A 24774-nucleotide genomic window follows, 5' to 3' on the forward strand; every position below is an offset into this window, starting at 1 on the left:
TGGATGAGGGGTGTGTGTGTTTGTATAGGCATGGGGTGAGTTTGAGATGTGTGATCTGTGAATAACTTTTACAGGGACTGTTAGAGATAAGTGTGACATAGTTACAGTTCTTTTACTGGCTCAGGACTAGCAGACAACACAAAGACATTCTCCATTCTCCTCAGAATGCCACTGACCGGAATGTTCCTGCTTTGGGCGTCTGTGTTTGTGTGAGAGTCGTTTGGGAGTTTACACAGCAAGAGGCCTGCATATCCATCTATCTGGCCCCTCTCTTTCTGTCTCTTTCCCCCCCTCCCTTCCTCCCTCCCTCCTTTACTCTCTCCGTTCCTCCCTCCTTTACTCCCTCCCTCCCTCCTTTACTTCCTCCCTTCCTCCCTCCCTCCCTCCTTTACTCTCTCTGTTCCTCCCTCCCTCCCTCCTTTACTCTCTCTGTTCCTCCCTCCCAATTAACAACTCATCTCCATTTCCTGTCAGTCTGACTGTAGAAGATATCAGTCTGCCTGTAAGCCTCTGTATGTCTCTGGAATCTCCTTGTGGTGTCTGATGCTCTCCTCAGGTGTTCACTGTAGAAGCTCTCCAAATCAGCTCAATAGTGAACACTCAGATTTCATAAAGTGGTATGCAAAATGTGTTTTGGTAAGTGAAATGTATCCCTTTTCCCCCCAAGATGTTTTGAGGGTTCTGAACAGCACTATAGTATTTGAAGTAGTAGCCTACAGTGACCACAAGTAGTGGATGTCAGCTCTTTTAGTATTTTTCCTGGGCTTCTAAAATATCACTGTCAAATACTATTTCATAAGTTATTTTGGTATAAGCACATTTGTCTTTATTGAGGTGGCAACAACCTGTTTGAAAAAGAGTTAGGAATGTGTTGTTTTCCACTAAAACACAGTTTCCAGAGGTATCACACACAATCATTATCTGGGAGCCTGTTATGAGGTTTATGTGTTGGTGTCCTAGTCTCTTCTTTAGGGCGAGGAATGTCTGTTTGCTCAGCCTGTGTTAACTGGCTATGTGGGTGTGATGGGCCTAGGAGACTAGTAGAGGAACACTGTGTGAAGAATCTGCCATCGCTGTGAGGACCTCTACTCCTTCTCATCTGGTTACAAGCTGCCACTGCACATTCTGTCTTCTCGGTCTCTCTCTCGGTCTCTCTCTGTCTCTCTCTCTGTCTCTCTCTCTGTCTCTCTCTCGGTCTCTCTCTCGGTCTCTCTCGGTCTCTGTCTCTCTCTCGGTCTCTCTCTCGGTCTCTCTCTCTCGGTCTCTCTCTCTCTCTCTCGGTCTCTCTCTCTCTCTCTCTCTCTCTCGGTCTCTCTCTCTCTCTCTCTCTCGGTCTCTCTCTCTCGGTCTCTCTCTCTCGGTCTCTCTCTCTCTCGGTCTCTCTCTCTCTCGGTCTCTCTCTCTCTCGGTCTCTCTCTCTCTCGGTCTCTCTCTCTCTCGGTCTCTCTCTCTCTCGGTCTCTCTCTCTCGGTCTCTCTCTCTCTCGGTCTCTCTCTCTCGGTCTCTCTCTCTCGGTCTCTCTCTCTCTCGGTCTCTCTCTCTCTCGGTCTCTCTCTCTCTCGGTCTCTCTCTCTCTCGGTCTCTCTCTCTCGGTCTCTCTCTCTCGGTCTCTCTCTCTCGGTCTCTCTCCCTCTCTTCCTTGTTCTCTAGCTCCCCCTCCCACTCTTTTCCTCTCTCTACCCCCTTCCCTTTCTCCATACATCTCACCCTCCATCCTCCTATTCCAAGCCTCTCTGTGCTCCCTGTCCAAACTTCTCTTTCAGACCCAAGCTAATCTCCTTCCTGGTTTCCATCCAGAATAAACTGGGAATTGGGAGATTAATTGGGGGTAAAATGTAATCACTACTTCCTATTAAATCACAATCATCCCACAGGTCAGCCCGGGGTTTATTTAGATAAATAGTCTGAGCTCTTATTTTGTAATCAGAAAACGGAGGTTCAGTAATGTTCCTGGGTTGTGTTCATTTGGCACCAAATGGGGAGGTACTATCTAAACTGGTCCAATGACACACTTGTTTTAGTTTTCTGTTGCAGAAGGTTTCACTACAGTGTGCACTAATGAATACTACCATGATGTATGTGGTGACTTCAGTCTGTTTTGGCTCCAAGCGCAACACTTTGAGTGCGTCATCATATTCATTGTTTATTGATTGTCATGATCTTTTCTAGATGGTTAATAACAGGGCTGTGGGGGAGAATGTCTCGTTACTCTACCATGTACTTTCATTGTTTCTCTGTTATTACAAATCTCTATGCAGGCTGTTGGCTGTGATATATACCAATAGCGAGAGGGGAAACCTAGTGTTGGGCTGTATTGTTGGCATGATGAGACATACACAAACATCCCCTATATGACCCTCAAACTCAACTCTGGACCTGGACGCCAGTTCCACTGTGTTTTCATTGTTCCCCTCTAACCAGGGACAGATTTAGACCTGGATGCCAGTTCCACTGTGTTTTCATTGTTCCCCTCTATCCAGGGACAGATTTAGACCTGGATGCCAGTTCCACTGTGTTTTCATTGTTCCCCTCTAACCAGGGACAGATTTAGACCTGGATGCCAGTTCCACTGTGTTTTCATTGTTCCCCTCTAACCAGGGACAGATTTAGACCTGGATGCCAGTTCCACTGTGTTTTCATTGTTCCCCTCTAACCAGGGACAGATTTAGACCTGGATGCCAGTTCCACTGTGTGTTTTCATTGTTCCCCTCTAACCAGGGACAGATTTAGACCTGGATGCCAGTTCCACTGTGTTTTCATTGTTCCCCTCTAACCAGGGACAGATTTAGACCTGGATGCCAGTTCCACTGTGTTTTCATTGTTCCCCTCTAACCAGGGACAGATTTAGACCTGGATGCCAGTTCCACTGTGTGTTTTCATTGTTCCCCTCTAACCAGGGACAGATTTAGACCTGGATGCCAGTTCCACTGTGTGTTTTCATTGTTCCCCTCTAACCAGGGACAGATTTAGACCTGGATGCCAGTTCCACTGTGTTTTCATTGTTCCCCTCTAACCAGGGACAGATTTAGACCTGGATGCCAGTTCCACTGTGTTTTCATTGTTCCCCTCTAACCAGGGACAGATTTAGACCTGGGACACCAGGTGAGTGTAATTAATGATCAGGTAGAACAGAGAACCAGCAGGCTCTGGACCTTGTAGGGTCAGAGTTGAAATGCCCTTCCCCATGACCTTCATGACTGTTTAAATGTCTTGTAGCTTGATCTCTACCAGTTCTCTCTCTCTTCTGTTCTCATGGTGTATAGTTTTCTGGGTCTAACTCCCCAACATGATATCACTTCAGGTCTAACTCCCCAACATGATATCACTTCAGGTCTAACTCCCCAACATGATATCACTTCAGGTCTAACTCCCCAACATGGGTATCACTTCAGGTCTAACTCCCCAACATGATATCACTTCAGGTCTAACTCCCCAACATGATATCACTTCAGGTCTAACTCCCCAACATGATATCACTTCAGGTCTAACTCCCCAACATGGCATCACTTCAGGTCTAACTCCCCAACATGATATCACTTCAGGTCTAACTCCCCAACATGATATCACTTCAGGTCTAACTCCCCAACATGATATCACTTCAGGTCTAACTCCCCAACATGATATCACTTCAGGTCTAACTCCCCAACATGATATCACTTCAGGTCTAACTCCCCAACATGGCATCACTCCCCAACAGGTCTAACTCCCCAACATGATATCACTTCAGGTCTAACTCCCCAACATGATATCACTTCAGGTCTAACCATGATATCACTTCAGGTCTAACTCCCCAACATGGCATCACTTCAGGTCTAACTCCCCAACATGATATCACTTCAGGTCTAACTCCCCAACATGGCATCACTTCAGGTCTAACTCCCCAACAGGGTATCACTTCAGGTCTAACTCCCCAACATGATATCACTTCAGGTCTAACTCCCCAACATGGTATCACTTCAGGTCTAACTCCCCAACATGATATCACTTCAGGTCTAACTCCCCAACATGGCATCACTTCAGGTCTAACTCCCCAACATGGCATCACTTCAGGTCTAACTCCCCAACATGGCATCACTTCAGGTCTAACTCCCCAACATGGTATCACTTCAGGTCTAACTCCCCAACATGGTATCACTTCAGGTCTAACTCCCCAACATGGCATCACTTCAGGTCTAACTCCTCAACAGGGCATCACTTCAGGTCTAACTCCCCAACATGGCATCACTTCAGGTCTAACTCCACAACATGGCACTCAAGGGCGCACCTCTGGGTCATGTTCAGTAGGTACCAAATAGAAGAAAATGGTACAAAATAGAGTGATACGGGGAGGTACTATCTGAGCATGTCCAATAACAAATGCATTTATTTTCCCACGTTGCAAAATGTTTTGCTACATTTGCCTTAATGAAGACGGTTAATGAACGTACTCTACCAAACCACACCACTGTGTTGATTCTGAAACCAATCCTGGGAACCAGAGTAAATATCCTAGCAGTGTATTTATTGGGCCTGAGATTGAGATAAAGAGGGATTTGTCCTTTATTTATTTTTACTGTGACTGCGTTTCATTTAATGTACTGTGCTTAATGGGTGTAATCAAAGCATCACGCTGGCTCCTCTCAGGTTGGCCGTGTTGTGTCACAGTTTGGTAGGACTGTTTGCTTTGGAACATCATGGTGTGGTCTCTCTCTCTGTCTCTCTCTCTGTCTCTGTCTCTCTCTGTCTCTGCTCCAGTTAAGCTAGCTTTTGGGGAGAACTTGGACGAGGAATGATGGCGAAAAATGTTTCTCTTTCTTTATTTGTCCCTCTCTTTGTCCCCCCTCTCTCTCTCTCTGTTCCCCTCTCTCTCTCTCTCTCTCTGTTCCCCTCTCTTTCTCTTTGTCCCTTTCTTTGTCCCTTTCTCTTTCTCTCTCTGTTTCCCCTCTCTCTCTCTCTCTCTGTTCCCCTCTCTTTCTCTCTCTGTTCCCCTCTCTCTCTCTCTCTGTTCCCCTCTCTTTCTCTTTGTCCCTTTCTCTCTCTTTCTTTGCCCCCCTCTCTCTCTGTTCCCCTCTCTTTCTCTCTCTGTTCCCCTCTCTTTCTCTCTCTGTTCCCCTCTCTCTCTCTCTCTGTTCCCCTCTCTTTCTCTTTGTCCCTTTCTCTCTCTTTCTTTGCCCCCCTCTCTCTCTTTCTTTCCCCCCCCCCCCCTCTCTCTCTCTGTTCCCCTCTCTTTCTCTCTCTGTTCCCCTCTCTCTCTCTCTCTGTTCCCCTCTCTTTCTCTTTGTCCCTTTCTCTCTCTTTCTTTCCCCCCCCTCTCTCTCTCTCTGTTCCCCTCTCTTTCTCTCTCTGTTGCCCCCCTCTCTCTCTCTCTGTTCCCCTCTCTTTCTCTTTGTCCCTTTCTCTCTCTTTCTTTGCCCCCCTCTCACTCTCTCTCTGTTCCCCTCTCTTTCTCTCTCTGTTCCCCTCTCTCTCTGTTCCCCTCTTTCTCTTTGTCCCTTTCTCTCTTTCTTTGCCCCTCCCTCTCTCTCTCTGTTCCCCTCTCTTTCTCTCTCTTTTCCTCTCTCTCTCTCTCTCTCTGTCCCTCTCTCTCTCTCTGTTCCCCTCTCCTTCTCTTTGTTCCTTTCTCTCTCTCTTTCTTTGTCCCCCTCTCTCTCTCTCTCTGTTCCCCTCTCTTTCTCTTTGTCCCTTTCTCTCTCTTTCTTCCCCCCTCTCTCTCTCTCTGTTCCCCTCTCTTTCTCTCTCTGTTCCCCTCTCTCTCTCTCTCTCTGTTCCCCTCTCTTTCTCTTTGTCCCTTTTCTCTCTTTCTTTCTTTGCCCCCCTCTCTCTCTCTCTCTGTTCCCCTCTCTTTCTCTCTCTGTTCCCCTCTCTCTCTGTTCCCCTCTTTCTCTTTGTCCCTTTCTCTCTCTTTCTTTGCCCCTCCCTCTCTCTCTCTGTTCCCCTCTCTTTCTCTCTCTGTTCTCTCTCTCTCTCTCTCTCTCTGTCCCTCTCTCTCTCTCTGTTCCCCTCTCTTTCTCTTTGTTCCTTTCTCTCTCTCTTTCTTTGTCCCCCTCTCTCTCTCTCTGTTCCCCTCTCTTTCTCTTTGTCCCTTTCTCTCTCTTTCTTTGTCCCCCCCCCCTCTCTCTCTCTCTGTTCCCCTCTCTTTCTTTCTCTCTCTGTTCCCCTCTCTTTCTCTTTGTCCCTTTCTCTCTCTTTCTTTGCCCCCCTCTCTCTCTGTTCCCTCTCTCTCTCTCTGTTTCCCCTCTCTTTCTTTCTCTTTGTCCCTTTCTCTCTCTTTCTTTGCCCCCCCTCTCTCTCTCTCTGTTCCCCTCTCTATCTCTCTCTGTTCCCCTCTCTCTCTCTCTCTGTTCCCCTCTCTTTCTCTTTGTCCCTTTCTCTCTCTTTCTTTGCCCCCCTCTCTCTCTCTCTGTTCCCCTCTCTCTCTGTTCCCCTCTTTCTCTTTGTCCCTTTTCTCTCTCTCTTTCTTTGCCCCCCCCTCTCTCTCTCTGTTCCCCTCTCTTTCTCTCTCTGCCCCCCCCCCTCTCTCTCTCTCTGTTCCCCTCTCTTTCTCTTTGTCCCTTTCTCTCTCTTTCTTTCCCCCCCCCCCCCTCTCTCTCTCTGTTCCCCTCTCTTTCTCTCTCTGTTCCCCTTTCTCTCTCTGTTCCCCTCTCTTTCTCTCTCTCTTTCCCCTCTCTCTCTCTCTCTCTGTTCCCCTCTCTCTCTCTGTTCCCCTCTCTTTCTCTGTCCCTTTCTCTCTCTCTTTCTTTGTCCCCCTCTCTCTCTGTTCTCCTCTTCCCCTCTCTTTCTCTTTGTCCCTTTCTCTCTCTCTTTCTTTGTCCCCCCTCTCTCTCTGTTCCCCTCTCTTTCTCTTTGTCCCTTTCTCTCTCTCTTTCTTTGTCCCCCTGTCTTTGTCCCTCTCTCTCTCTCTGTTCCCCTCTCTTTCTCTTTGTTCCTTTCTCTCTCTCTTTCTTTGTCCCCCCTCTCTCTCTCTCCCCTCTCTCTCTGTTCCCTTCTTTCTCTTTGTCCCTTTCTCTCTCTTTCTCTTTGTCCCTTTCTCTCTCTTTCTTTGCCCCCCTCTCACTCTCTCTCTGTTCCCCTCTCTCTCTGTTCCCCTCTTTCTCTTTGTCCCTTTCTCTCTCTTTCTTTGTTCCCCCCCCCTCTCTCTCTCTGTTCCCCTCTCTTTCTCTCTCTGTTCCCCCTCTCTCTCTCTCTGTTCCCCTCTCTTTCTCTTTGTCCCTTTCTCTCTCTTTCTTTGCCCCCCTCTCTCTCTGTTCCCCTCCTCTCTCTCTGTTCCCCTCTCTTTTCCCTCTCTCTGTTGTCCCCCCCCTCTCTCTCTCTGTTCCCCTCTCTTTCTCTCTCTGTTGTCCCCCTCTCTCTCTGTTCCCCTCTCTCTCTCTCCCTCTCTTTTCTTTTCCCCTCTCTCTCTCTGTTCCCCTCTCTTTCTCTGTCCATTTCTCTCTCTCTTTCTTTGTCCCCCTCTCTCTCTGTTCTGTCTCCCTCTCTTTCTCTTTGTCCCTTTTCTCTCTCTTTCTTTGTCCCCCCCTCTCTCTCTGTTCCCCTCTCTTTCTCTTTGTCCCTTTCTCTCTCTCTTTCTTTGTCCCCCTGTCTTTGTCCCTCTCTCTCTCTCTGTTCCCCTCTCTTCCTCTTTGTTCCTTTCTCTCTCTCTTTCTTTGTCCCCCTCTCTCTCTCTCTGTTCCCCTCTCTCTCTGTTCCCTTCTTTCTCTTTGTCCCTTTTCTCTTTGTCCCTTTCTTTCTTTCTTTTCCCCCCTCTCTCTCTCTGTTTCCCTCTCTTTCTCTTTGTCCCTTTCTCTCTCTCTTTCTTTGTCCCCCTGTCTTTCTCTTTGTCCCTTTCTCTCTCTCTTTCTTTGTCCCCCCTCTCTCTCTCTCTGTTCCCTCTCTCTCTGTTCCCCTCTCTTTCTCTTTGTCCCTTTCTCTCTCTTTCTTTGTCCCCCCCTCTCTCTCTGTTCCCCTCTCTTTCTCTTTGTCCCTTTCTCTCTCTCTTTCTTTGTTTCCCCCTCTCTCTCTGTTCTCTCTCTCTCTCTCTGTTCCCCTCTCTTTGTCCCTTTCTCTCTCTCTTTCTTTGTCCCCCCCCTCTCTCTGTTCCCCTCTCTTTCTCCATAAAGGTAATTATAAGGACTTTAATAGGACCTTCTAGTCTGGTTGTAATCAGTCAATTTTAAAATTGGACTCAACATCATGGCGATTACCTGGGCTAGTTTCCTGTCAGCTTCCTGTTACACACACACACACACACACACACACACACACACACACACACACAAGCTGAGTTAGGGGATTGTTGGTACAGGGTAGTGCTAGTGATGATGCGTGGTGCCTGACCTATATATTAGCTGGTAAATGTGCCATTCAGCTGACAGGGGGATCAGAGAGAGTCATGCTGCATCCAAACCAAATGACCAACTGACTAAACTCAGCCAGGCTTTGGGATTTCACCCTCTTAATTCTCTGTAGGCACTGGAATGTTCCGCTCCTCACAGCACAAACACACTTATCTTACACTTACACAACCAGATGGCGACAGGGGCACAGACACACACACACGGACGGAGACGAGGCACAGACACACACACACACACGGACGGAGACGGGGCACAGAGACACACACACGGACGGAGACGGGGCACAGAGACACACACACGGACGGAGACGGGGCACAGAGACACACACACGGACGGAGACGGGGCACAGAGACACACACACACACACACGGACGGAGACTGGGCACAGAGACACACACACACACACACGGACGGAGACGGGGCACAGAGACACACACACTCAGACGGACGGAGATGGGGCACAGAGACACACACACTCACACGGACGGAGACGAGACACACACACACGGACGGAGACGAGGCACAGAGACACACACACACACGGACGGAGACGAGGCACAGAGACACACACACGGACGGAGACGGGGCACAGAGACACACTCACACGGACGGAGACGGGGCACAGAAACACACTCACACGGACGGAGACGGGGCACAGAGACACACACACGGACGGAGACGAGGCACAGAGACACACTCACACGGACGGAGACGGGGCACAGACACACACACACGGACGGACGGAGACGGGGCACAGAGACACACACACACACACGGACGGAGACTGGGCACAGAGACACACACACACACACAGACGGAGACGAGGCACAGAGACACACACACTCAGACGGACGGAGACGGGGCACAGAGACACACACACGGACGGAGACGAGGCACAGAGACACACACGGACGGAGACGGGGCACAGAAACACACACGGACACGGACTCACACGGACGGAGACGGGGCACAGAGACACACACACACACACGGACGGAGACGAGGCACAGAGACACACACAGACGGACGGAGACGGGGCACAGAGACACACTCACACGGACGGAGACGGGGCACAGACACACACACACACGGACGGAGACGGGGCACAGAGACACACTCACACACACACGGACGGAGACTGGGCACAGAGACACACACACACACACACAGACGGAGACGAGGCACAGAGACACACACACTCAGACGGACGGAGACGGGGCACAGAGACACACACACACAGACGGAGACGAGGCACAGAGACACACACACTCAGACGGACGGAGACGAGACACACACACACGGACGGAGAGGAGGCACAGAGACACACAACCAGATGGCGACAGGGGCACAGACCCACACACACGAGCAGCCCCACCACACATCACCATATCATCATTCTAACCTCAGTACTATTATGTGCCTCCAGTCTGGACTGACTGATGATGAAAATAGAGTGTTTGACTAGACCGACCTCTGCTGCTGGTTGGACTAGTCTGGACACGCACACACATACGCACTCACGCACGCACGCACATACATGCACACACACACTCAGTCTTGTACAGCTAACCTTGTGGGGACACATAATTCAGTCTCATTCAAAATCCTATTTTCCCTAGCCGTAACCCAAAAAATGGAACCTTAACCCTAAACCTAACCCTAGCTCCTAACCCCAACTCTTAACATAATTCTAACCTTAATCCTAAACCCCCTAGAAATAGCATTTGACATGGGGACTAACAAAATGTCCCAGTTGGTCAAATTTTTGTTAATTTCTGTTCAACACGTCCTCTCACAGACAGACAGTCAGACAAACAGACAGACAGACAGCGTCTCTTCCTCAGAGGCAGCAGTGCTGAGAGACTTCTCTGTCAGAGTCTGGGGTTTGGGGGTGGGGGTCTCAGGTTGTGGTTTGGGTTTAGTTGGGTCTCAGTGTCATAGATGAGTCTTATAGAAGTGTGGGCCGGTGGTTGGTTGGGTTTGATTATGGGACAAGTTGTGTCTTGAATGAAGGTATCTTATAGAAGTTTGGGTTGGGGGAAGTTGGAGTGGGGGTATTTTGGGTGGGGATTCCAGACCTCTCCTGGTCAGCTTTGAGGGGGGACTATGGGACTAGCCCTCTGGTTGACCCTTTCCCCTCTTCCTGACTGTGTGTGTGTGTGTCGGGGTCATCCCTGAAACAATGGCCCTAGTCACTGTGTGTCTAATGTATGCTGGTCGGTGTCGGGGCTGAGACTGTGGGTGTAATTAATGTATGCTGGTCGGTGTCGTGGCTGAGACTGGGTGTAATTAATGTATGCTGGTCAGTGTCGTGGCTGAGACTGTGGGTGTAATTAATGTATGCTGGTCGGTGTCGTGGCTGAGACTGTGGGTGTAATTAATGTATGCTGGTCAGTGTCGTGGCTGAGACTGGGTGTAATTAATGTATGCTGGTCAGTGTCGTGGCTGAGACTGTGGGTGTAATTAATGTATGCTGGTCAGTGTCGTGGCTGAGACTGTGGGTGTAATTAATGTATGCTGGTCGGTGTCGTGGCTGAGACTGTGGGTGTAATTAATGTATGCTGGTCGGTGTCGTGGCTGAGACTGTGGGTGTAATTAATGTATGCTGGTCGGTGTCGTGGCTGAGACTGTGGGTGTAATTAATGTATGCTGGTCAGTGTCGTGGCTGAGACTGTGGGTGTAATTAATGTATGCTGGTCGGTGTCGTGGCTGAGACTGTGGGTGTAATTAATGTATGCTGGTCGGTGTCGTGGCTGAGACTGTGGGTGTAATTAATGTATGCTGGTCGGTGTCGTGGCTGAGACTGTGGGTGTAATTAATGTATGCTGGTCGGTGTCGTGGCTGAGACTGTGGGTGTAATTAATGTATGCTGGTCGGTGTCGTGGCTGAGACTGTGGGTGTAATTAATGTATGCTGGTCGGTGTCGTGGCTGAGACTGTGGGTGTAATTAATGTATGCTGGTCGGTGTCGTGGCTGAGACTGTGGGTGTAATTAATGTATGCTGGTCGGTGTCGTGGCTGAGACTGTGGGTGTAATTAATGTATGCTGGTCGGTGTCGTGGCTGAGACTGTGGGTGTAATTAATGTATGCTGGTCGGTGTCGTGGCTCAGACTGTGGGTGTAATTAATGTATGCTGGTCGGTGTCGTGGCTGAGACTGTGGGTGTAATTAATGTATGCTGGTCGGTGTAGTGGCTGAGACTGGGTGTAATGCAGAGTATGTGAGCGGCGCTCCACTTCCTTTACCAACCGTTCCACTAAAAACTGTTCTGTGCTCACAGGATCAAAACTGTTCCGTGCTCACAGGATCAAAACTGTTCTGTGCTCACAGGATCAAAACTGTTCCGTGCTCACAGGATCAAAACTGTTCCGTGCTCACAGGATCAAAACTGTTCCGTGCTCACAGGATCAAAACTGTTCCGTGCTCACAGGATCAAAACTGTTCTGTGCTCACAGGATCAAAACTGTTCTGTGCTCACAGGATCAAAACTGTTCTGTGCTCACAGGATCAAAACTGTTCTGTGCTCACAGGATCAAAACTGTTCTGTGCTCACAGGATCAAAACTGTTCTGTGCTCACAGGATCAAAACTGTTCCGTGCTCACAGGATCAAAACTGTTCTGTGCTCACAGGATCAAAACTGTTCTGTGCTCACAGGATCAAAACTGTTCTGTGCTCACAGGATCAAAACTGTTCTGTGCTCACAGGATCAAAACTGTTCCGTGCTCACAGGATCAAAACTGTTCTGTGCTCACATGATCAAAACTGTTCCGTGCTCACAGGATCAAAACTGTTCCGTGCTCACAGGATCAAAACTGTTCTGTGCTCACGCCTCTCCCAATTCGCTCCCTCCATTAAAATCACAATTGAACCAACCGCCATCTATCTTGGTGACTTCCTGGACGTACCAATTGGTTTTGAACTATTGAAACCACACCATATGAATTTAATGGAAAGAAGTGCTCATCATTTCAAATAGGCCACATGTCATATTAAACAGCATATAACCACTCTAAATAGGTCAGGAGACAGACAGGGAGACGAAGAAGGAACCAAAATGAATTATTTAGGCTGTATTATTTATATTATTTCAAGCCTACAGTTACAAAGAAATACATTGTGAAGCATTTGGGACTCTGGCTGGTAGGGACATAAAGCTCTCAGCAATTAAACAACATTATGTTGTATTAAGTCATTATAGTCTATAAATTGCTCATACAGTCTGTGACTTACTTCAAATTAAATACAAATTAAATAAAAATGCCTTATTAGGTTCAGTGCCTTTTGAATTCATTTTTAGAAACATGAGTTTGGCCAGTCTGTGGCCTCAGGGTCATGTGATGGTGTCTGGAGAGCAGGGCAGCAGTGGAGAACATCCTCTCAGACCTGGCAGAGCCACTGGGGATGATAACACCTTCGGGACGCTCTTGCCAGGCTGGGCAGAGATGCAGAGTTGTTTTTAGTAAATGTTTCAATAGGTAGTCCTAAAGGTTGTTCTATAGGTAGTCCTAAAGGTTGTTCTATAGGTAGTCCTAAAGGTTGTTCTATAGGTAGTCCTAAAGGTTGTTCTATAGGTAGTCCTAAAGGTTATTCTATAGGTAGACCTAAAGGTTGTTCTATAGGTAGTCCTAAAGGTTATTCTATAGGTAGTCCTAAAGGTTGTTCTATAGGTAGTCCTAAAGGTTGTTCTATAGGTAGTCCTAAAGGTTGTTCTATAGGTAGTCCTAAAGGTTATTCTATAGGTAGACCTAAAGGTTGTTCTATAGGTAGTCCTAAAGGTAGACCTAAAGGTTTTTCTAAAGGTTGTTCTATAGGTAGTCCTAAAGGTTTTTCTATAGGTAGTCCTAAAGGTTTTTCTATAGGTAGTCCTAAAGGTTTTTCTATAGGTAGTCCTAAAGGTTTTTCTATAGGTAGTCCTAAAGGTTTTTCTATAGGTAGTCCTAAAGTTTTTTTTATATGTTAACCTAAAGGTTTTTCTATAGGTAGTCCTAAAGGTTTTTCTATAGGTAGACCTAAAGGTTTTTCTATAGGTAGTCCTAAAGGTTTTTCTATAGGTAGACCTAAAGGTTTTTCTATAGGTAGGCCTAAAGGTTATTGTATAGGTAGTTCTAAAGGTTATTTTATAGGTAGTCCTAAAGGTTTTTCTATAGGTAGTCCTAAAGGTTATTCTATAGGTAGTCCTAAAGGTTGTTCTATAGGTAGTCCTAAAGGTTGTTCTATAGGTAGTCCTAAAGGTTATTCTATAGGTAGTCCTAAAGGTTGTTCTATAGGTAGTCCTAAAGGTTGTTCTATAGGTAGTCCTAAAGGTTGTTCTATAGGTAGTCCTAAAGGTTGTTCTATAGGTAGTCCTAAAGGTTATTCTATAGGTAGACCTAAAGGTTGTTCTATAGGTAGTCCTAAAGGTAGACCTAAAGGTTTTTCTATAGGTAGACCTAAAGGTTGTTCTATAGGTAGTCCTAAAGGTTTGTCTGTAGGTAGTCCTAAAGGTTTTTCTATAGGTAGTCCTAAAGGTTTTTCTATAGGTCGGCCTAAAGGTTTTTCTATAGGTCGGCCTAAAGGTTATTGTATAGGTAGTTCTAAAGGTTATTTTATAGGTAGGCCTAAAGGTTTTTCTATAGGTAGTCCTAAAGGTTATTGTATAGGTAGTTCTAAAGGTTATTTTATAGGTAGGCCTAAAGGTTTTTCTATAGGTAGGCCTAAATGTTATTGTATAGGTAGTTCTAAAGGTTATTTTATAGGTAGGCCTAAAGGTTTTTCTATAGGTAGTCCTAAAGGTTATTTTATAGGTTAACCTAAAGGTTTTTCTATAGGTAGTCCTAAAGGTTTTTCTATAGGTAGACCTAAAGGTAGACCTAAAGGTTTTTCTATAGGTAGTCCTAAAGGTTTTTCTATAGGTAGTCCTAAAGGTTATTTTATAGGTTAACCTAAAGGTTATTTTATAGGTAGTCCTAAAGGTTTTTCTATAGGTAGACCTAAAGGTTATTTTATAGGTTAACCTAAAGGTTATTTTATAGGTAGTCCTAAAGGTTTTTCTATAGGTAGTCCTAAAGGTTGTTCTATAGGTAGTCCTAAAGGTTTTTCTATAGGTAGTCCTAAAGGTTATTTTATAGGTTAACCTAAAGGTTATTTTATAGGTAGTCCTAAAGGTTTTTCTATAGGTAGACCTAAAGGTTATTTTATAGGTTAACCTAAAGGTTATTTTATAGGTAGTCCTAAAGGTTTTTCTATAGGTAGTCCTAAAGGTAGACCTAAAGGTTGTTCTATAGGTAGTCCTAAAGGTTGTTCTATAGGTAGTCCTAAAGGTTTTTCTATAGGTAGTCCTAAAGGTAGTCCTAAAGGTAGACCTAAAGGTTTTTCTATAGGTAGACCTAAAGGTAGACCTAAAGGTTATTTTATAGGTAGTCCTAAAGGTTTTTCTATAGGTAGTCCTAAAGGTTATTTTATAGGTTAACCTAAAGGTTATTTTATAGGTTAACCTAAAGGTTATTTGTATAGGTAGTCCTAAAGATTTTTCTATAGATAGACCTAAAGGTAGTCCTAAAGGTTATTTTATAGGTTAACCTAAAGGTTATTTTATAGGTAGACCTAAAGGTTTTTCTATAGGTAGTCCTAAAGGTTTTTCTATAGATAGACCTAAAGATTTTTCTATAGATAGACCTAAAGGTAGTCCTAAAGGTTATTTTATAGGTTAACCTAAAGGTTATTTTATAGGTAGACCTAAAGGTTTTTCTATAGGTAGTCCTAAAGGTTTTTCTATAGATAGACCTAAAGGTAGTCCTAAAGGTTATTTTATAGGTTAACCTAAAGGTTATTTTATAGGTAGTCCTAAAGGTTTTTCTATAGGTAGTCCTAAATGTTTTTCTAAAGGTAGACCTAAAGGTTTTTCTATAGGTAGTCCTAAAGGTTTTTCTATAGATAGACCTAAAGGTAGTCCTAAAGGTTATTTTATAGGTTAACCTAAAGGTTATTTTATAGGTAGTCCTAAAGGTTTTTCTATAGGTAGTCCTAAATGTTTTTCTATAGGTAGTCCTAAATGTTTTTCTAAAGGTAGACCTAAAGGTTTTTCTATAGGTAGTCCTAAAGGTAGTCCTAAAGGTAGACCTAAAGGTTTTTCTATAGGTAGACCTAAAGGTTTTTCTATAGGTAGACCTAAAGGTAGACCTAAAGGTTTTTCTATAGGTAGACCTAAAGGTTTTTCTATAGGTAGACCTAAAGGTTTTTCTATAGGTAGGCCTAAAGGTTGTTCTATAGGTAGTCCTAAAGGTTGTTCTATAGGTAGTCCTAAAGGTTTTTCTATAGGTAGACCTAAAGGTAGACCTAAAGGTATTTCTATAGGTAGTCCTAAAGGTTTTTCTATAGGTAGACCTAAAGGTTGTTCTATAGGTAGTCCTAAAGGTTTGTCTGTAGGTAGGCCTAAAGGTTATTTTATAGGTAGGCCTAAAGGTTATTTTATAGGTAGGCCTAAAGGTTATTTTATAGGTAGGCCTAAAGGTTTTTCTATAGGTAGTCCTAAAGGTTTTTCTATAGGTAGTCCTAAAGGTTTTTCTATAGGTAGTCCTAAAGGTTTTTCTATAGGTAGTCCTAAAGGTTTTTCTATAGGTAGTCCTAAAGGTTTTTCTATAGGTAGACCTAAAGGTTTTTCTATAGGTAGTCCTGAAGGTTTGTCTATAGGTAGTCCTAAAGGTAGTCCTAAAGGTTTTTCTATAGGTAGTCCTAAAGGTAGTCCTAAAGGTTTTTCTATAGGTAGTCCTAAAGGTTTTTCTATAGGTAGGCCTAAAGGTTATTTTATAGGTAGTCCTAAAGGTTATTTTATACGTAGTTCTAAAGGTTATTTTATAGGTAGGCCTAAAGGTTATTTTATAGGTAGGCCTAAAGGTTATTTTATAGGTAGGCCTAAAGGTTATTTTATAGGTAGGCCTAAAGGTTATTTTATAGGTAGGCCTAAAGGTTATTTTATAGGTAGGCCTAAAGGTTATTTTATAGGTAGGCCTAAAGGTTATTTTATAGATAGTCCTAAAGGTTTTTAGGAAAAATAACCCAAATAAAAGGGAAAGCTCCTCGGAAGTGGGAATCTGCCAGGCCTATTGGGCCCAAATCAATTATGGTCTATTGTATAGATAATAGAACAAAAATGAACAAAGCTTTTAAGAAATTATATTTTTAGTATATCAATATTTTGCTAGAATGACACACTTAGTTATCTACCACCTCGTTCCTTTCTGTTAGCATGTGCAGGTAGTAAGCACCCCATCATGCTTTAGGGATATGTGTCTTTTCAGATTTCACAATGATTCTTTAGTTGTGGACACTACATCACCTCACTCCCTCTCTTTCTCTTGGTCCTCATCTTTGTAAGTCACCTTGATTTCACACCTGTGTGTTTTATCAGTGTCTTTATGAAAATATTAAGTGAACTCCATGACAGTAGCTAAAGCAAGGGGCTAAAGCAGCACACAAGTAGCCTGCAGATGCATGCTGGTCCGGGCCCTGAGCTGGTGAAGTGAGTGTTACTGGAGTGGTAATGGAGTGAAATTGGAGCTGTCTAATGTATGTTGGGTGGTGTCATGTCTGAGACTGTGTGTCTAATGTATGTTGGGTGGTGTCATGTCTGAGACTGTGTGTCTAATGTATGTTGGGTGGTGTTGTGTCTGAGACTGTGTGTCTAATGTATGTTGGGTGGTGTCGTGTCTGAGACTGTGTGTCTAATGTATGTTGGGTGGTGTTGTGTCTGAGACTGTGTGTCTAATGTATGTTGGGTGGTGTCGTGTCTGAGACTGTGTGTCTAATGTATGTTGGGTGGTGTCATGTCTGAGACTGTGTGTCTAATGTATGTTGGGTGGTGTCATGTCTGAGACTGTATGTCTAATGTATGTTGGGTGGTGTCGTGTCTGAGACTGTGTGTCTAATGTATGTTGGGTGGTGTCATGTCTGAGACTGTGTGTCTAATGTATGCTGGGTGGTGTTGTGTCTGACTGTGTGTCTAATGTATGTTGGGTGGAGTTGTGTCTGAGACTGTGTGCGTTTGTGTGTTAACTGGGGTCGGGCACCCGGTGTAATCGATCCGAACTCCCTTTAATCAGTCTGGATGGAGGCAGAGACCCTCTCGCTCTTCCATAAAGGAGACCCTCTCGCTCTTCCATAAAGGAGACCCTCTCGCTCTTCCATAAAGGAGACCCTCTCGCTCTTCGATAAAGGAGACCCTCTCTCTCTTCCTTAAAGGAGACCCTCTCTCTCTTCCTTAAAGGAGACCCTCTCTCTCTTCCATCTCTCTCTTCCATAAAGGAGACCCCTCTCTCTCTTCCATAAAGGAGACCCTCTCTCTCTTCCATAAAGGAGACCCCTCTCTCTCTTCCATAAAGGAGACCCTCTCTCTCTTCCATAAAGGACCCCTCTCTCTCTCTTCCATAAAGGAGACCCCTCTCTCTCTTCCATAAAGGAGCCCCCTCTCTCTCTTCCATAAAGGAGAGTCCTCTCTCCCATAAAGGAGACCCTCTCTCTCTTCCATAAAGAGAGAACAGTCCTCTCTCTTCCATAAAGGAGACCCCTCTCTCTTCCATAAAGGAGACCTCTCTCTCTCTACCATAAAGGAGAGAGAACAGTCCTTTCTCTACCATAAAGGAGACCATAAAGGAGACCCTCTCTCTCTCTCTACCATAAAGGAGAGAACAGTCCTCTCTCTACCATAAAGGAGACCCTCTCTCTCTCTCTACCATAAAGGAGAGAACAGTCCTCTCTCTACCATAAAGGAGACCCTCTCTCTCTCTACCATAAAGGAGAGAACAGTCCTCTCTACCATAAAGGAGACTCTCTCTACCATAAAGGAGAGAACAGACCATAAAGGAGACCCTCTCTTTCTCTACCATAAAGGAGAGAACAGTCCTCTCTCTACCATAAAGGAGACCCTCTCTCTCTCTACCATAAAGGAGAGAACAGTCCTCTCTCTACCATAAAGGAGACCCTCTCTTTCTCTACCATAAAGGAGAGAACAGTCCTCTCTCTACCATAAAGGAGACCCTCTCTCTCTCTACCATAAAGGAGAGAACAGTCCTCTCTCTACCATAAAGGAGACCCTCTCTCTCTCTACCATAAAGGAGACCCTCCTCTCTCTACCATAAAGGAGAGAACAGTCCTCTCTCTACCATAAAGGAGACCCTCTCTTTCTCTACCATAAAGGAGAGAACAGTCCTCTCTCTACCATAAAGGAGACCCTCTCTCTCTCTACCATAAAGGAGAGAACAGTCCTCTCTCTACCATAAAGGAGAGAACAGTCCTCTCTCTACCATAAAGGAGACCCTCTCTCTCTCTACCATAAAGGAGAGAACAGTCCTTCCTTCTCCCCCCTCTGCTTTCTATTTAACTTTTATTTAACTAGGCAAGTCAGTTGAGAACAAATTCTTATTTTCAACAATGGCCTTGGAACAGTGGGTTAACTGCCTTGTTCAGGGGCAGAACGACAGATTTTTACCTTGTCAACTCAGGGATTCAATCCAGCAACCTTTCGGTTACTGGGTAAACACTCTAACCACTAGGCTACCTGTCTCTAACCACTAGGCTACCTGTCTCTAACCACTAGGCTACCTGTCTCTAACCACTAGGCTACCTGTCTCTAACCACTAGGCTACCTGTCTCTAACCACTAGACTACCTGTCTCTAACTAGGTTACCTGTCTCTAACCACTAGGCTACCTGTCTCTAACCACTAGGCTACCTGTCTCTAACCACTAGGCTACCTGTCTCTAACCACTAGGCTACCTGTCTCTAACCACTAGGTTACCTGTCTCTAACCACTAGGCTACCTGTCTCTAACCACTAGGCTACCTGTCTCTAACCACTAGGCTACCTGTCTCTAACCACTAGGCTACCTGTCTCTAACCACTAGGCTACCTGTCTCTAACCACTAGGCTACCTGTCTCTAACCACTAGGCTACCTGTCTCTAACCACTAGGCTACCTGTCTCTAACCACTAGGCTACCTGTCTCTAACCACTAGGTTACCTGTCTCTAACCACTAGGCTACCTGTCTCTAACCACTAGACTACCTGTCTCTAACCACTAGGTTACCTGTCTCTAACCACTAGGCTACCTGTCTCTAACCACTAGTCTACCTGTCTCTAACCACTAGGCTACCTGTCTCTAACCACTAGGCTACCTGTCTCTAACCACTAGTCTACCTGTCTCTAACCACTAGGCTACCTGTCTCTAACCACTAGTCTACCTGTCTCTAACCACTAGACTACCTGCCTCTCTAACCACTAGGCTACCTGTCTCTCTAACCACTAGTCTACCTGTCTCTAACCACTAGTCTACCTGTCTCTAACCACTAGGCTACCTGTCTCTAACCACTAGGCTACCTGTCTCTAACCACTAGGCTACCTGTTTCTAACCACTAGGCTACCTGTCTCTAACCACTAGGCTACCTGTCTCTAACCACTAGGCTACCTGTCTCTACCCTGCTGCTCTGGGGATTAAGGACAGATGCTCCAAACAAGAGCAGTTATGAAACTAGGCAGAAAATGGAGAGAATGTTGTGTTTATGTTTGGTCTCTGTTGGCCCAACAGTGTTATTTTCTGACTGGTGGAGCTCCACTCTTTGGTGGAGAGGGGTTTACTCAGAAACTCAAGGTCCAAAACTCACGGTTGTGGTCAAAAGGTTGGTGAGCAGATCGGAGCCGGTGAGCTCAAGGTTAGGTTTTATAAATCCCAGGTGGGGGGGTTGCGGGAGGGGGAGGACGGGACCATGCGCTCCGTCAGAGGAACCTGAACTCGGAACGTGGTCCAGGCGTTCTGACAGTTGAAATGCGGTCCGTGGAGTATGGTAGTCATTTGTGATTTTAGCATACGGTCGTCTGGAGGGGTGGGGGGTTTAGGACAGGAATAGAGACGTCGACTCTGTGTGGATTTATGGGCTTTTCAGTGGAAACTTGTGTGCCGATCCCCAAACTACCCCCTCCATCTCCCAACCTCCCCCTGCAGTGTCCTCCCCCTCGCCCTTCCTCCTCTCCCCCTGCAGTGTCCTCGCCCTTCCTCCTCTCCCCATGTAGTGTCCCCCCCTCGCCCTTCCTCCTCTCCCCCTGCAGTGTCCTCCCCCTGCAGTGTCCTCCCCACTTGCCCTTCCTCCTCTCCCCATGTAGTGTCCCCCCTCGCCCTTCCTCCTCTCCCCCTGCAGTGTCCTCCCCCTCGCCCTTCCTCCACTCCCCATGTAGTGTCCTCCCCCTCGCCCTTCCTCCTCTCCCCTGTAGTGTCCTCTCCCCTCGCCCATCCTCCTCTCCCCTGTAGTGTCCTCCCCCTCGCCCTTCCTCCTCTCCCCTGTAGTGTCCTCCCCCTCGCCCATCCTCCTCTCCCCTGTAGTGTCCTCTCCCCTCGCCCATCCTCCTCTCCCCCTGTAGTGTCCTCCCCCTCGCCCTTCCTCCTCTCCCCTGCAGTGTCCTCCCCCTCGCCCATCCTTCTCTCCCCCTGCAGTGTCGTCCTCCCTCGCCCTTCCTTCTCTCCCCCTGCAGTGTCGTCCTCCCTCGCCCTTCCTCCTCTCCCCCTGCAGTGTCCTCCTGCAGTGTCCTCCCCTGCAGTGTCCTCCCCCTGCAGTGTCCTCCCCCTCGCCCTTCCTTCTCTCCCCCTGCAGTGTCGTCCTCCCTCGCCCTTCCTCCTCTCCCCCTGCAGTGTCCTCCCCCTCGCCCTTCCTCCTCTCCCCCTGCAGTGTCCTCCCCCTCCCCGCCCTTCCTCCTCTCCCCCTGCAGTGTCCTCGCCCTTCCTCCTCTCCCCATGTAGTGTCCCCCCTCGCCATTCCTCCTCTCCCCCTGCAGTGTCCTCCCCCTGTTGTGTCCCCCCCCCTCGCCCTTCCTCCTCTCCCCATGTAATGATCCCCCCTCGCCCTTCCTCCTCTGCCCCTGCAGTGTCCTCCCCCTGCAGTGTCCTCCCCCTCGCCCATCCTCCTCTCCCCATGTAGTGTCCTCCCCTCTCACCCATCCTCCTCTCCCCATGTAGTGTCCTCCCCCTCGCCCTTCCTCCTCTCCCCCTGTAGTGTCCTCCGCCCTCGCCCTTCCTCCTCTCCCCATGTAGTGTCCTCGCCCTTCCTCCTCTCCCCCTGTAGTGTCCTCCCCCTCGCCCTTCCTCCTCTCCCCGTGTAGTGTCCTCGCCCTTCCTCCTCCTCCCCCTGTAGTGTCCTCCGCCCTCGCCCTTCCTCCTCTCCCCATGTAGTGTCCTCGCCCTTCCTCCTCTCCCCCTGCAGTGTCCTCCCCCTCGCCCTTCCTCCACTCCCCATGTAGTGTCCTCTCCCCTCGCCCTTCCTCCTCTCCCCCTGTAGTGTCCTCCCCCTCGCCCTTCCTCCTCTCCCCCTGTAGTGTCCTCCCCCTCGCCCATCCTCCTCTCCCCATGTGCTGGAGCAGGAGAGTGAAAAGCCCATTATTATTCCAGAACATGAGTAAGCCTTCAAAAATGCCCCCCCTTCTCTTTTACCTGGCCATTTCTTCCTCCCTCCCTAACTCTCTCTCTCCCTCCCTCCCTAACTCTCTCTCTCCCTCCTGAATTCAGCTTCTGTCTGGGATTTAAGTTGTCTTTTTTAGAGAAATAGTGTAATGGAGTCTTTCACCGCCGTTATAAAAATAAAGGGGAAATATGCGACCGCGCGGCTGGCATTGCTAATATAATTCTCGGAGGGGTTTGATTTTATCCCGCAGGTATTTGCGCAGCGTCCCTAGGATAAAGGCTAAAGAAGGAGCTCTTTTGTGTGAACTTGCCACAGAAGGAAAAATAAGAAAAGCCCCTCCTCCATCCTCACATCCCTCCTCCCTCCCTCCCCACATCCCTCCTCCCCCCTCCCCACATCCCTCCTCCCCACATCCCTCCTCCCTCCCTCCCCACATCCCTCCTCCCCCTCCCCACATCCCTCCTCCCCCTCCCCACAGCCCTCCTCCCTCCCTCCATCCCCGCATCCCTCCTCCCTCCCTCCATCCTCGCATCCCTCCTCCCTCCCTCCATCCTCACATCCCTCCTCCCTCCCTCCATCCTCACATCCCTCCTCCCTCCCTCCATCCTCACATCCCCCTCCCTCCCTCCATCCTCACATCCCCCCCTCCCTCCATCCTCACATCCCTCCTCCCTCCCTCCATCCTCACATCCCTCCTCCCTCCCTCCATCCTCACATCCCCCTCCCTCCCTCCATCCTCACATCCCCCTCCCTCCCTCCATCCTCACATCCCCCTCCCTCCCTCCATCCTCACATCCCTCCTCCCTCCCTCCATCCTCACATCCCCCTCCCTCCCTCCATCCTCACATCCCCCTCCCTCCCTCCCTCCATCCTCACATCCCCCTCCCTCCCTCCATCCTCACATCCCCCTCCTCCCTCCATCCTCACATCCTCCCTCCATCCTCACATCCTCCCTCCATCCTCACATCCCCCCCCTCCCTCCCTCCATCCTCACATCCCCCTCCCCCTCCCCTCCTCCATCCCCTCCCTCCATCCTCACATCCCCCTCCCTCTCTCCATCCTCACATCCCTCCTCCCTCCCTCCATCCTCCATCCCTCCTCCCTCCCTCCATCCTCACATCCCTCCTCCCTCCCTCCATCCTCACATCCCTCCTCCCTCCCTCCATCCTCACATCCCTCCTCCCTCCCTCCTTTACCTTTGAGGCTATATTGTATTTGATGGTTTGGCTGATGATTCCTCACAGATGGTGCAGTTGGAAGCATTGGTCTGATGGCAGCTATTATCCTGACGTGGCAGTTTAAAATGGCTTCATGCCGTGAAGGTAATTGATTATAAATGACTCATACACTGGCTGGATCTGGGAGGCTGCTCTGGGCTCTCCTTGTAGGTCTGTGTCTGTTTCTTACTGTCTGGATCTGGGAGGCTGCTCTGGGCTCTCCTGGTAGGTCTGTGTCTGTTTCTTACTGTCTGGATCTGGGAGGCTGCTCTGGGCTCTCCTAGTAGGTCTGTGTCTGTTTCTTACTGTCTGGATCTGGGAGGCTGCTCTGGGCTCTCTTAGTAGGTCTGTGTCTGTTTCTTACTGTCTGGATCTGGGAGGCTGCTCTGGGCTCTCTTAGTAGGTCTGTGTCTGTTTCTTACTGTCTGGATCTGGGGGATGCTCTGGGCTCTCCTAGTAGGTCTGTGTCTGTTTCTAACTGTCTGGATCTGGGAGGCTGCTCTGGGCTCTCCTTGTAGGTCTGTGTCTGTTTCTAACTGTCTGGATCTGAGAGGCTGCTCTGGGCTCTCCTGGTAGGTCTGTGTCTGTTTCTAACTGTCTGGATCTGGGAGGCTGCTCTGGGCTCTCCTAGCAGGTCTGTGTCTTATCTAGTGATTGTATTTCTAGCTCCTGACTCCTCAGACTTTCCCCAACATGGCTGACACAATTATTAATGGTCACCGTGACACCCAACAATTCACCGGGGGAATAGGATAAAAGCAGTCAGACTGCTCCATATTCTAATTCACATATAAGCCATTGTGCTTAGTCATCCCACGTCTCTCCTATATAAATTAACCTTTAAACTCACAATCACTTTCAGGCACCGTGCCATACTAATGGAATAGGTATTTTCTATCCTTTCCTCTGCTCCATCCTAGTCCCTTTCAGCACTCTCCCTCTCTCCTCCCTCTCTCCTCTTTCCTTCCTCTTTCCTCCCTCTCTCCCCTCTCCTCTTTCCCCCTCTCTCCTTTCCTCCGTCTCCTCTTTCCTCCCTATCCTCTCCTCCCTATCCTCCCTCTCTCCTCTTTCCTCCCTCTCTCCTCTGTCTCCTCTTTCCTCCCTCTCTCCTCCGTCTCCTCTTTCCTCCCTCTCTCCCCTCTCTCCTCTTTCCCCCTCTCTCCTTTCCTCCGTCTCCTCTTTCCTCCCTATCCTCTCCTCCCTCTCCTCCCTCTCCTCTTTCCTCCGTCTCCTCTTTCCTCCCCCTCTCTCCTCTTTCCTCCCTCTCTCCTCCGTCTCCTCTTTCCTCCCTCTCTCTCCTCTTTCCTCCCTCTCTCCTCCGTCTCCTCTTTCCTCCCTCTCTCCCCTCTCTCCTCTTTCCCCCCTCTCCTCTTTCCTCTCTCTCCTCTTTCCTCCCTCTCTCCTCTTTCCTCCCTCTCTCCTCTCTCCCCCTCTTCCCTTTCCTCCCCTTTCCTCCCTCTCTACTATTCTCTCCCCTAAGTGTGTATGTAGTAGCTGATCTGCGAGAGAGTGAATAGGAGGGTTGGCAGAGAAGTTCTGAAGTGAAAACAGCACCAGGTCCTTATTCACAACACATGGACAAGACACACAAACACACACACACACACACACACACAGACTTATTCACAACACATGGACAAGACACACACACACACAGACACATATACACAACACATGGAGGCAATGCAAGGCGATACCATTTAACAGGCAAACAGTCCAGCCCAATGATGTATCCGTGCAAAGACAGTGTGTGAGCTGCTGTAGGCCTGTATCTTTTTCCTTCCTGCATTATCATCATTCAGTCTCTTCTTCCTTCCTGCCTTATCATCA

General features: G+C 47.9%; 1 protein-coding gene and 1 long non-coding RNA gene across 2 annotated transcripts in view; both read left to right on the forward strand.

Moving 5' to 3' along the window:
• The window catches only part of coro7 (coronin 7), a 262730-nt gene that overhangs the window by 78815 nt on the left and 159141 nt on the right, over positions 1-24774 (forward strand).
• LOC121845917 lies at positions 3079-4008 on the forward strand. Its single transcript, XR_006082851.1, has 2 exons — positions 3079-3512; positions 3781-4008. It is a non-coding gene; the product is annotated as an uncharacterized LOC121845917 (long non-coding RNA).

Source organism: Oncorhynchus tshawytscha, unplaced genomic scaffold (assembly GCF_018296145.1).
Source record: "Oncorhynchus tshawytscha isolate Ot180627B unplaced genomic scaffold, Otsh_v2.0 Un_contig_8974_pilon_pilon, whole genome shotgun sequence".
NCBI lineage: Eukaryota > Metazoa > Chordata > Actinopteri > Salmoniformes > Salmonidae > Oncorhynchus > Oncorhynchus tshawytscha.